This window comes from Oncorhynchus masou, chromosome 6 (assembly GCF_036934945.1).
Source record: "Oncorhynchus masou masou isolate Uvic2021 chromosome 6, UVic_Omas_1.1, whole genome shotgun sequence".
Classification (NCBI taxonomy): Eukaryota; Metazoa; Chordata; class Actinopteri; order Salmoniformes; family Salmonidae; genus Oncorhynchus; species Oncorhynchus masou.
This window is the reverse complement of record NC_088217.1, coordinates 12,123,495-12,135,867: the sequence shown is the minus strand read 5'-3', so window position 1 is coordinate 12,135,867 and position 12,373 is coordinate 12,123,495.

The following is a 12,373-nucleotide window of genomic DNA, read 5'->3' as shown; positions in this document are numbered from 1 at the left end:
GAACTCTGGAGCTGTGTCAGAGTGACCATCGGCTTCTTGGTCACCTGCCTGACCAAGGCCCTTCTCCCCCGATTGCACAATTTGGCCGGGTGTCCAGCTCTAGGAAGAGTCTTGGTGGTTCCAAACTTTTTCCATTTAAGAATAATGCAGGCCACTGTGTTCTCGCGGACATTCTATGCTGCAGAAATGTTTTGGTAGCCTTTCCTAGATCTGTGCCTCGACACAATCCTGTCTCAGAGTTCTACGGACAATTCATTCTACCTCATAGCTTGGTTTTTGCTCTGACATGCACTGTTACTGTGGGACTTTATATAAACAGGTGTCTGCATTTCCAAATCATGTCCAATTGAATTTACCACAGGGGGACTCCAATCAAGTTTTAAAAACATCTGAAGGATGATCAATGGAAACAGGATGCACCTGAGCTCAATTTTGAGTCTCATAGCAAAGAGTCTGAATAACTATGTACTGTAGATAAGGAATCTGTTTTTTTTTATACATTTGCAAACATTTGCTTTGTCATTATTAAGTATTGTGTGTAGATTGATGTGGGAAAAAATCATTTAATACATTTTAGAAAAAGGCTGTGAAAAAAAGTAAAGGGGTCTGAATACTTTCTGAAGGCACTGAATGCTGCCATGGTGCAACGGCAATGCATTTGTTTGATAGAACAGTTCACAACTACAATCATTTAAACGTTAAAGGTACTTTAAACGTTAAACTTTTGAAAAACTTAAGCAATAAGCAGTGTCACATTCTATCATCCAGGTTGCTCAAGACATCTTATTTCCCCATCTCTGACTAATGTGATTACACCTTTTTACTGCACCTTTTTTTCACTGGTTTTTCTTGATTATAAATGTCAGTTCATCTACTTTTCTGCCTCTTGATGACTTCATGAAGGGAGTTTTGCTGCTCGGGACCATTGCGAGAGCGCTTACTCAACGTCTGATGTGGGAGAGGTAGGCAAACGTCTGACTCAATGAACAAGGGGGAAACATTGTCTGTTAGCAAGTTTTTGTTCCAACCCAACACTAACACATCTGATTCAAATGATCCGACTGCTCATGCGATTCAATCCAGAGTAGTTAGGAACTGGTGTGTTAGTGCTGGGCTGGAATAAAATCCTGTGTACATGGCTCTCCAGGACCAGGCTCTTGGCCATCTGCCCAGTTCTTGACATGCAGCTCTGGTCACGCATCCCCCATCCACGCCCACCTTGCCTGGGCCCTCATGGCCGTGTTCTGCCTCACTTCCACCCTGCCCTCCACCCCACAGCTACAGCGCCCCCAGGTGGGCCATGTATCTCTGAGCGTGGGCACCGCAGTGCCAGGTGCGTAGCTGGGAGTCATGTTTCTGGTGGGCGAACAGCTCTGTCTCATCCAGGTGAGGCTTGAGGCGCACGCCCTGCGCACGCTCCTGCCAGTGAAGAGGAAGAGCTGCCGGGTGCTCTTCCTCTGGCCCCAGCGCATGGCGGTTCTCAGAGCTGTCATGCCCTCAGCGTCCTCCAGTTGGTGTGGGGCACCAGTAGCTCCTGGATGGACTGCAACTGGCCCTCGGTGGCGGCCACGTGGAGGGCCCCGCGCCCCGGGGGAGTCTGGCCCTTAACATGGGTCCCTACAGAGATAACAGGGTCACACTTGTTAGGCAGGAGGAAAGAAACCAGTCTGAAACAAGGAGGGACTGGCTTGACTTTTGTGAAACGTTTTCCGTTAATTTTCCACCTAATTAACATGACCCAGGTGTTGTCAACCCTGTATCTCCAAAAAGTTACATCGCCAGGAATTAAAAATAATAACATACCTATTGCTTAATTGAAGTTCACTAGGCAATTTAGAATTATTTATATTAGTCCTAGAGAAATATTTTTTTTATTACTGCTTGCTTTTCTGAAGTCTACCAACCCTGCCAGCAGGCATGCCAGCTAAGATAGTTACACAAGCTAGCTACTCTTACTTGATTGATAGGCTGAATTGGCTTCTTGGAAGCTGGGAGATCGGGAACCTATCTGTGCTAGCTAAAGCCAACTTCATAAAATTGCTAAGTGGCTAGTAGTATAACAGAGAGTATTACATGTTAAATATCTGAGGGGGCACCTGCCCCTGTGCCCCATATGGGCATCATGCCTCTGAGAGGGATGTCTACATTCAATTTATGTCAAAATAATATTTATCAAAATCACCCCAAGTGAGATACAAGGTTTTTCCAGTGTGCCGGTGATATCCAGATGTTTTGCCTCTGCGGTGGTGGGTACCTTGTTGGAGCAAGAAGCGGACAGCGGGCATGTGTCCACGGTGGGCACTGATGAACAGAGCAGAGAAGAGACGGTGAGAGAGCCAGGAGGGAGCTCCACTCATAGAACCCATAGCACTGAGATGGGAGGAACGTGGTGGTGCTGGTTTGGACATCACACTCTTGAGCTACATGAAATAAAGAGAATTTATATGTGTGAAAAGTCAATGGAAATGTTCATCCTAAAAAAGGGAAGAGTGAAGTAAATAAGGTCTACAGGTTGTAATAACAGCTGTGAGATGCTGTTTAGATGTGCAGTAATTACTGGTTAGCCACATTAGATCAAATAAGGAGGTGGATCTTTCAGCAAGTCTGGTAAAGAAATGCAGTATTGCTATTAGGTGATGATGGTTATTTTTTTACTATGATCAATAATGACCTGAGACATAGAGAGTCTCTGTGTAGGACTGCTGTAAACTATTCTAGGTTCTTCTTTCTTCTACATCCCCAGTAGCTGCAGCTATCACAAGCTCAGACCATCCATCATAAGGCCAGATCATCAGGGTCCCAATAGTTCCATGGATGATGTCATTACAGTGAATAGTGGTGTCGTCACATAGGTCACCTGTTGGGTGGAGAGAGTATACATTAGGTCTGGTCAGAGAAGCACATCATTAGATAATTAGTCTGACTGTAAAACACCCTCAATAAAATGTTCACCATGACGGGCCTGTCACTGCTTGCCTACGTTTGAGATTTATAAGGTCCGTGATTCTTTGACTTTGAGACTTTGAATCGCTGTTGCGGTAAATCATTGCACGTTTGGGTCTCTGTACGTGAAGTGAAAACCTCTTCTTTGAGGTGTTAAAATGACACCCGCATTCATTATAATGAGGTTTTCGGAGTGGACTTCTAGTCCGACTCAGGCGCACACACCATCCACTGCTTCCGAGTATATTACTCGCTAATGTTCAGTCTCTGGATAATAAGGTAGACGAGCTCAGGGCGAGAATCTCCATCCAGAGAGACATCAGGGATTGTAACATAGTCTGTTTCACGGAAATATGGCTCTCTCGGGATATACTGTTTTTGTCCATACAGCCAACTGGGTACTCAGTATCTCCTGTGGACAGAAAAAAGCAGTCTCCGGGAAGAAGAAATGCGTGGGGTATGTTGCATGATTAACCACTCATGGTGTGATTGTGATAACACACAGAAACTCAAGTCCCTTTATTCACCCTACCTTACACTCAAATGCCAACCATATTACCTCTCAAGTGGTATTCTCTTCGGTTATAGTCACAGTTGTGTATATTTCCCCTCAAGCCGATACCACGACGGCCCTCAAAGAACTTCACTGGACTTAATGCACACTGGAAACCACATATCCCAAGGCCACATTTATTATAGCTGGGGATTTTATCAAAGCAAATTTGAGGAAAACGCTACCGAAATTCTACCAACACATTGACTGTAGCACTCACTCTGAGAAAACATTAGACCACTGCCACTCAGCTATTCGAAATGCCTACAAGGCCCTCTCCCGCACTCCCTTCGGCAAATTTAATCACAACTCGATTTTGCTCCTCCCAGGAAGTACCCGAGCTAAAACAGGAAGTACCTGTGCTAAGGACTATTCAACGCTGGTCTGACAAATCGGAATCCACACTTCAAGATTGTTTTGATCACGTGGACTGTGATATGTTCCGGGTAGCCTCTAAGAATAACATTGAAGAATACACGGATACAGTGACTGATTTTATCAGGAAGTGTATAGGAGATGTTGTACCAACTGTGAATATTAAAAACTACCTTAACCAGAAACCGTGGTTAGATGGCAGCATTCTCGCAAAACTGAAAGTGCAAACCACAGCATTTAACCACAGCAAGGTGACTGGGAATATGGCCGTATAGAAACAGTGTAGTTATTCCCTCCGCAAGGCAATCAAACAGGTAAAACATCAGTATAGAGAAAAAGTGTCACTATTCAACAGCTCCGACACGAGACGTATGTGGCAGGGTCTACAGACAATCATGGACTACAAAGGGAAAACCAGCCATGTCGTGGACACCGACGTCTTGCTTCTGGATAAGCTAAACACCTTCTTCGCCCCCTTTGAGGATAACACAGTGCCACAGTGCAACCAAGGCCTGTGGGTTTTTCATTGACTATAGCTCAGCATTCAACACTATAGTACCCTCCAAGCTCATCATTAAGCTCGGGGCCCTGGGTCTGAACCACGCCCTCTGCAATTGGGTCCTGGACTTTCTGACGGGCCACCCACAGGTGGTGAAGGTGGGAAACAACACCTCCACTTCGCTGATCTTCAACACAGGGGCCCCACAAGGGTGCATGCTCAACCCCCTCCTGTTCTCCCTGTTCACGCACTCCTGCAACTCAATCATCAAGTTTGCAGACAACACAACAGTAGTAGGCCTGATTACCAACAATGAAAAAAGGAGGTGGTGAGGGCCCTGGCGGAGTGGTGCCAGGAAAATAACCTCTCACTCAATATCAACAAAACAAAGAAGCTGATCGTGGACATCAGAAAACAGCATAGGGAGCATGCCCCTATCCACATAGATGGGACCGCAGTGGAGCAGGTGGAAAGCTTCAAGTTCCTCAGCATGCACATCACTGATGATCTGAAATGGTCCACCCACACAGACAGTGTGGTGAAGAACCTCAGGCTGAAGAAATTTGGCTTGGTACCTAAAACTCTCACAAAATTTTACAGATGCATAATTCAGAGCCTAATGTCTAGCTGTATCACCGCCTGGTATGGCAACTGCACCGTCCGCAACCGCAGGGTTCTCAAGAGGGTGGTGCGGTCTGCCCAACGCATCATCGGGGGCATACTACCTGCCATCCAGGACACCTACAGCACCCGATGTCATAGGAAGGCCAGAAAGATCATCAAGGATAACAACCACCCAAGCCCACTGCCTCTTCACCCTGCTATCAACCAGAGTCAAGGTCAGTACAGGTACACCAAAGCTGGGGCCGAGACTGAAAAACAGCTTCTATCTCAAGGCCATCAGACTGTTAAATAGCCATAACTTGGCAGCTTCCACTCGGTTACATAACCCTGCACCTTAGAGGCTGCTGCCCAATATACATAGACTTGAAATCACTGGCCATTTTAATAATGGAACACTAGTCACTTTAATAATGTTTACACATTTTTGCTTTACTCATCTTATATGTATATACTGTATTCTATTCTACTGTATTTTAGTCAATGCCACTCCGACTAATATTTATATATTCCTTAAATCTATTATTTTACTTTAAGGTTGTGTTTATTGTGTTGATTGTTGTGAACTGTTAGATATTACTGCACTGTTGGAGCTAGAAACACAAGCATTTCGCTATACTGCAATAACATCTGCATGTGACAAATACAATTTGATTTGAGAAGAGAGAGGGAGAGGCTGTGTAACGGTAGAGGAAGGAGAAGAGAGAGAGAGGGTTGTGTACTAGTAGAGGAAGGAGAAGAGAGGGAGAGAGCTGTGTACCAGTAGAGTGAGGAGAAGAGAGGGCTGTGTACCAGTAGAGGAAGGAGAAGAGATGGAGAGGGCTGTGTACCAGTAGCGGGAGGAGAAGAGAGAGGGAGAGGGCTGTGTACCGGTAGAGGGAGGAGAAGAGAGAGGAAGAGGGCTGTGTACTAGTAGAGGAAGGAGAAGAGGTGTACCATTTGCTGGGGACATTAAAAGGCCACAACACAATGTCACAGATGTCTCAAGTTTTGAGGGAACATGCAATTGGCATAATGACTGCAGGACTTTCCACCAGAGTTGTTTCCAGAGAAGTGAATGTTCATTCTCTACCATAAACTGGCTCCAACATCGTTTTAGAGAATTTGTCAGTACATCCAACAGGCCTCACAACCGCAGACCACGTGTAACCACGCCAGCCCAGAACCTCCACATCCGGCTACTTCACCTGCGGGATCATCTGAGACCAGCCACACGGACAGCTAATGAAACTGAGAAGTATTTACGTCTGTAATAAAGCCCTTTTGTGGGGAAAAAAATCATTCTGATCGGCTGGGCCTGGCTCTCATGTGAAATCCTTAGATTATGGCCTAATTTATTTATTTCAATTGACTGATTTCCTTATACAGTGAGGGAAAAAAGTATTTGATCCCCTGCTGATTTTGTACTTTTGCCCACTGACAAAGAAATCATCTGTCTATAATTTTAGTGGTAGGTTTATTTGAACAGTGAGAGACAGAATAACAACAAAAAAATCCATGAAAACGCATGTCAAAAATGTTATAAATTGAAGCTAGGGGGCACCATTTTTAGTTTGGGAAAAATAACATTCCCAAAGTAAACTGCCTATTTCTCAGGACCAGATGCTAGAATATACATATAATTGACAGCTTAGGATGGAAAACACTCTAAAGTTTCCAAAACTGTAAACATATTGTCTGTGAGTATAACAGAACTGATATTGCAGAGCAAAATCCAATCAGGAAGTGACTCTTATTTTGAAACCTCTGTCTTTCTATGTATCTCTATTGCCAATTGAAAGGGATATCAACCAGATTCCTTTTTCTATGATCCCCTAAGGTGTCTACAGCCTTTAGATGTAGTTTCAGGCCTTTATTTTGAAGAATGAGCGTAAACGTCCACATTGCGTAAGTGGTCAGTTGTTGGCTCTCTGTGTGATTGTTGCGCTAAACAGAAAGGTAGCCATTTTTCCTCCCGGTCCTAGTGAAAAGCCAACTGTCCCGGTTGATATATTATCAAATAGATATTTGAAAAAACACCTTGAGGGTTGATTATAAAAAACGTTTGCCATGTTTCTGTCGATATTATGGATATAATTTGGAATTTTTGTCTGCGTTGTTGTGACAGCTATTTCCGGTGGATTCCTAGGCATAACGCATCAAACTAACAGAGGTATTTGGATATAAAAAATATCTTTATGGAACAAACGGACATTTTCTGTCTAACTGGGAGTCCCGTGAGTGAAAACATCCGAAGCTCATCAAAGGTAAACGATTAATTTTGATTGCTTTTCTGATTTTCGTGACCAAGTTACCTGCCGCTAGGTGTACATAATGTTTTGTTAGTGTATCGATAAACTTACACAAACGCTTGTATTGTTTTTGCTGTAAAGCATAATTTAAAAAATCTGAGATGACAGGGTGATTAACAAAAGGCTAAGCTGTGTTTCGCTATATTTCACTTGTGATTTCATGCGCTATGCTATTTAGCATAGTTGATGACAATTATCCCGGATCCGGGATGGGTGGTTTCAAGTGTTAATGAGGGAAATAAGTATTTGACCCCCTCTCAATCAGAAAGATTTCTGGCCCCCAGGTGTCTTTTATACAGGTAACGAGCTGAGATTAGGAGCACACTCTTAAAGAGAGTGCTCATAATCTCAGTTTGTTACCTGTATAAAAGACACCTTTCTACAGAAGCAATCAATCAATCAGATTCCAAACTCTCCACCATGGTCAAGACCAAAGAATTATCCAAGGATGTCAGGGACAAGATTGTAGACCTACACAAGGCTTGAATGGGCTACAAGACCATCGCCAAGCAGCTTGGTGAGAAGGTGGCAACGGTTGGTCACAAATGGAAGAAACACAAAAGAACTGTCAATCTCCCTCGGCCTGGACCAGGATGTAGGATCTCACCTCGTGGAGTTGCATCAATGATCATGAGAACGGTGAGGAATCAGCCCAGAACTACACGGGAGGATGTTGTCAATGATCTCAAGGCAGCTGGGACCATAGTCACCAAGAAAACAATTGGTAAAACACTGCGCCGTGAAGGACTGAAATCCTGCAGCGCCCGCAAGGTCCCCCTGCTCAAGAAAGCACATACACATGCCCGTCTGAAGTTTGCCAATGAACAACTGAATGATTCAGAGGACAACTGGGTGAAAGTGTTCTGGTCAGATGAGACCTAAATGAAGCTCTTTGGCATCAACTCAATTCGCCGTGTTTGGAGGGGTAGGAACGTTGCCTATGACCCCAAGAACACCATCCCCACCGTCAAACATGGAGGTGAAAACATTATGCTTTGGGGGATTTCTGCTAAGGGGACAGGACAACTTCAACACATCAAAGGGACGATGGACGGGGCCATGTACAGTCAAATCTTGGGTGAGAACCTCCTTCCCTCAGCCAGGGCATTGAAAATGGGTTCGTGGATGGGTATTCCAGCATGACAATGACCCATAACACACGGCCAAGGCAACAAAGGAGTGGCTCAAGAAGAAGCACATTAAGGTCCTGGAGTGGCCTAGCCAGTCTCCAGACCTTAATCCCATAGAACATTTGTGGAGGGAGCTGAAGGTTCGAGCGGCAGCTTTACCCTTTAGCTCAGTTCGGATGTTGCCTGTAATCCATGGCTTCTGGTTGGAGTATGTACGTACAGTCACTGTGGGGACGACGTCATCGATGCACTTATTGATGAAGCTATTGATGACTGATGTGGTGTACTCCTCAATGAATCCCAGAACATATTCCAGTCTGTGCTAGCAAAACAGGCAGGTAGCTTAGCATCTGCGTCCTCTGACCACTTCCTTATTGAGCGAGTCACTGGTACTTCCTGCTTTAGTTATTGCTTGTAACCTGGAATCAGGAGGATAGAATTATGGTCAGATTTGCTAAATGGAGGGCGGGGGGAGCTTTGAACGTGTCTCTGTGTGTGGAGTAAAGGTGGTCCAGAGTTTCTTTCCTCTCGTTGCACATCAAACATTCTGGTAGAAATGATGTAAAACAGATTTAAGTTTCCCTGCATTAAAGTCCCCGGTCACCAGGAGCGCCACCTCTGGATGAACATTTTCCTGTTTGCTTGTGGCCCTATACAGCTCGTTGAGTGTGGCCTTAGTGCCAGCATCAGTAAATAGACGGCTCCAAAAAATATAGATAAAAACTCTTGGTAAATAGTGTGGTCTACAGCTTATCATGAGATACTCTACCTCAGATGAGCAAAACCTAGAGACTTCCGTAATATTCGATTTTGTGAACCAGCTGTTATTGACAAATAGACACAGACCACCAGCCCTTGTCAAACTGGAGGCAGCTGTTCTATCTTGCTGATGGACCGAAAACCCAACCAGATGTATATTTTCCATTTCGTCGTTCAGTTACAACTCAGTGAAACATAAGATATTAGTTTTTAATGTCCCGTTGGTAGGATATCCTTGATTCAATCTCATCCATTTTGTTGTCCAAAGATTGCACGTTGCCTAATAGGACTGATGGTAGAGGTGGTTAACTCACTCGCCTACTAATTCTCAGGAGGCACATTTACATCAGTATTCAGACCCTTTAGTCAGTACCTTGTTGAAGCACCTTTGGTAGCGATTACAGCATCAAGTCTCCTTGGGTATGACGCTACAAGGTTGGCACACCTGTATTTGGGGAGTTTCTCGCATTCTTCTCGTTAAAGGACCAGACCCTTTACTCAGTACATTGTTGAAGCACCTTTGGCAGGAATTACAGTCTCGATTATCATTGGGTATCATGCTACAAGCTTGGCACACCTGTATTTGGGGAGTTTCTCCCATTCTTTTTGGTCAGAGAAGCATATCATTAAATAATTAGTTTAACTGGAAAACACCCTCAATAAAATGTTCACCATGACGGGCCTGTCACTGCTAGCCTACGTTTGAGATTCATAAGGTCCGTGATTCTAACTTCATTGAACCCAATAAAAATCTATGAATACATATCTAATCATTTAATCAACAACATCTCCCCATTTCTCATTAAAATATGTCAACAGTTAAATCAGCAAATGAGATCAAAGGTATTTATTTTACCATTATCCAGGTAGCATACTCTCTGGAAGTCTGTAGGAATCCCAACCACTAATTCCATGGTGTTTTTTAGCTCTCTGATTCTCATATTGTGGTGGCAGTCGGGCACAACGAACATCTCTCCCGTTTCACGCAGCCTGGCACCAAGACTGAACTTGACTTTCTTCGACGGGTCACGGTAAACTGCACCTTTGGGTCTCGGTAACCTGAAGTGAAATCCTCTTCTTTGAGGTGTTAAAATGACACTTACATTCAGTATAAAGACATTATTGCTTACAATGCCGAGTTTCACTATGAAGATTAAAAATGATCAGGCCTACTGTACATCCTACTGTATAAATTATTGTTGAAAACAAGTTTAGGTTGGAACTGTTGATGTTAAAATACAAGTAATCATTTTTCTTCTTAACTGGAATAAACTGATTGAAGCAAGATGCTTTTTGAGGCAAACACAGTTCTGGGTTGCTCATCGATAGCAGGACGAGGTTTCCTGCCTGACTGAGAAAGCAGTAGATGTTCTGATCCAGTATGGCACCACATACCTCAACTCAGAAACAGACTCAATGCTGAGCATGACCTCAGGGTTGAACAGTCAAAAACTTATCCCAGAATAGACATGATTGTTGAAAACCTCTCATTAGGACTGTGTATTTTTTCTGGTCTATAATGATTTTTTGTATTTTAACAGCAACACTTCCAACCTTGACCTTTTTTTCAACTGTACTTTCTACAGTAAGATGTACAGAAGGCCTGATAATTTTTCATCTGTACTGTTACTTAGGGTTGCACTATCAAAAAGCCTGTGTGTGTTCTGTTATACATCTGTGTGATGTGATCAATCAGTTTTATTGTATTTATTGTATTTTTACAGCAAAAATTTCCAACCAGGACAGATATGTACGTGAGTTTTTAATGCGGAAAAATAAACATGAATTGCTATTTATATGGGTATTTAACCTCATTGTTATTTGTTTTTGTCTATATTGCATTTGTTTTAGGCATAAGGGAAATGAAATGTACCGGTATTTTCGTATAGCATGTTTTCATAAGCTTGGGTCCTAGGAAAACACAGAATTTCTCATTTGGAACCCAGGCTGAAAAAGTTAATGAATCCCTGTCCTTTAATTATATGCTGTTTAATTCCGTTATATCCTCCACCCACTATGTTTGAGTGTAAGGCTAAGGCCAGTACATATTTTTTGTTGTTGATACATTGTGCATTTCTTTGAGATGTAATAAAATCACTTTATATAGCATGGTTTTTATAACTGTTGATAGTCAAATTGTTGAACAATAATCTGCAAAAAGTCAAATGATTCAAGTATGGGCAGCAGAAGTACACAGAAATCTCTTTCCTTCATAATGGACCACAATGGGAACAAGGCTTGACTTTGTCTATGTAATCCTCTGTGATTGTGGTGCATGTATTGTTGACTGGTGTGGCTTCTTCATGCATTTTAAATTGTCAAATAAAATAAAATGCATAACTTGCATAAAAATCCTGATTAAATTATTGTTATTTCAGAATTCAAGTCTGTCACTCAAAGAAAGATTTCCAAACAGGGTTATGCCACTGTTAGCATCTGGCTGTATGTCCCACTAAAATACACAGCATTTGGCTGTATGTCCCACTAAAATACAAAGCAACTGGCTGTATGTCCCATTAAAATACAAAGCATCTAGCTGTATGCACCACTAAAATACAAAGCATCTGGCTGTATGTCCCACTAAAATACGAAGCATCTGGCTGCATGTCCCACTAAAATACAAAGCATCTGGCTGCATGTCCCATTAAATACAAAGCATCTGGCTGTATGTCCCATTAAAATACAAAGCATCTGGCTGTATGTCCCACTAAAATACAAAGCATCTGGCTGTATGTCCCACTAAAATACAAAGCATCTGGCTGTATGTCCCACTAAAATACAAAGCATCTGGCTGTATGTCCCATTAAAATACAAAGCATCTGGCTGTATGTCCCACTAAAATACAAAGCATCTGGCTGTATGTCCCACTAAAATACAAAGCATCTGGCTGTATGTCCCACTAAAATACAGAGCATCTGGCTGTATGTCCCATTAAAATACAAAGCATCTGGCTGTATGTCCCACTAAAATACAAAGCATCTGGCTGTATGTCCCATTAAAATACAAAGCATCTGGCTGTATGTCCCACTAAAATACAAAGCATCTGGCTGTATGTCCCACTAAAATACAAAGCATCTGGCTGTATGTCCCACTAAAATACAAAGCATCTGGCTGTATGTCCCACTAAAATACAAAGCATCTGGCTGTATGTCCCACTAAAATACAAAGCATCTGGCTGTATGTCCCACTAAAATACAAAGCA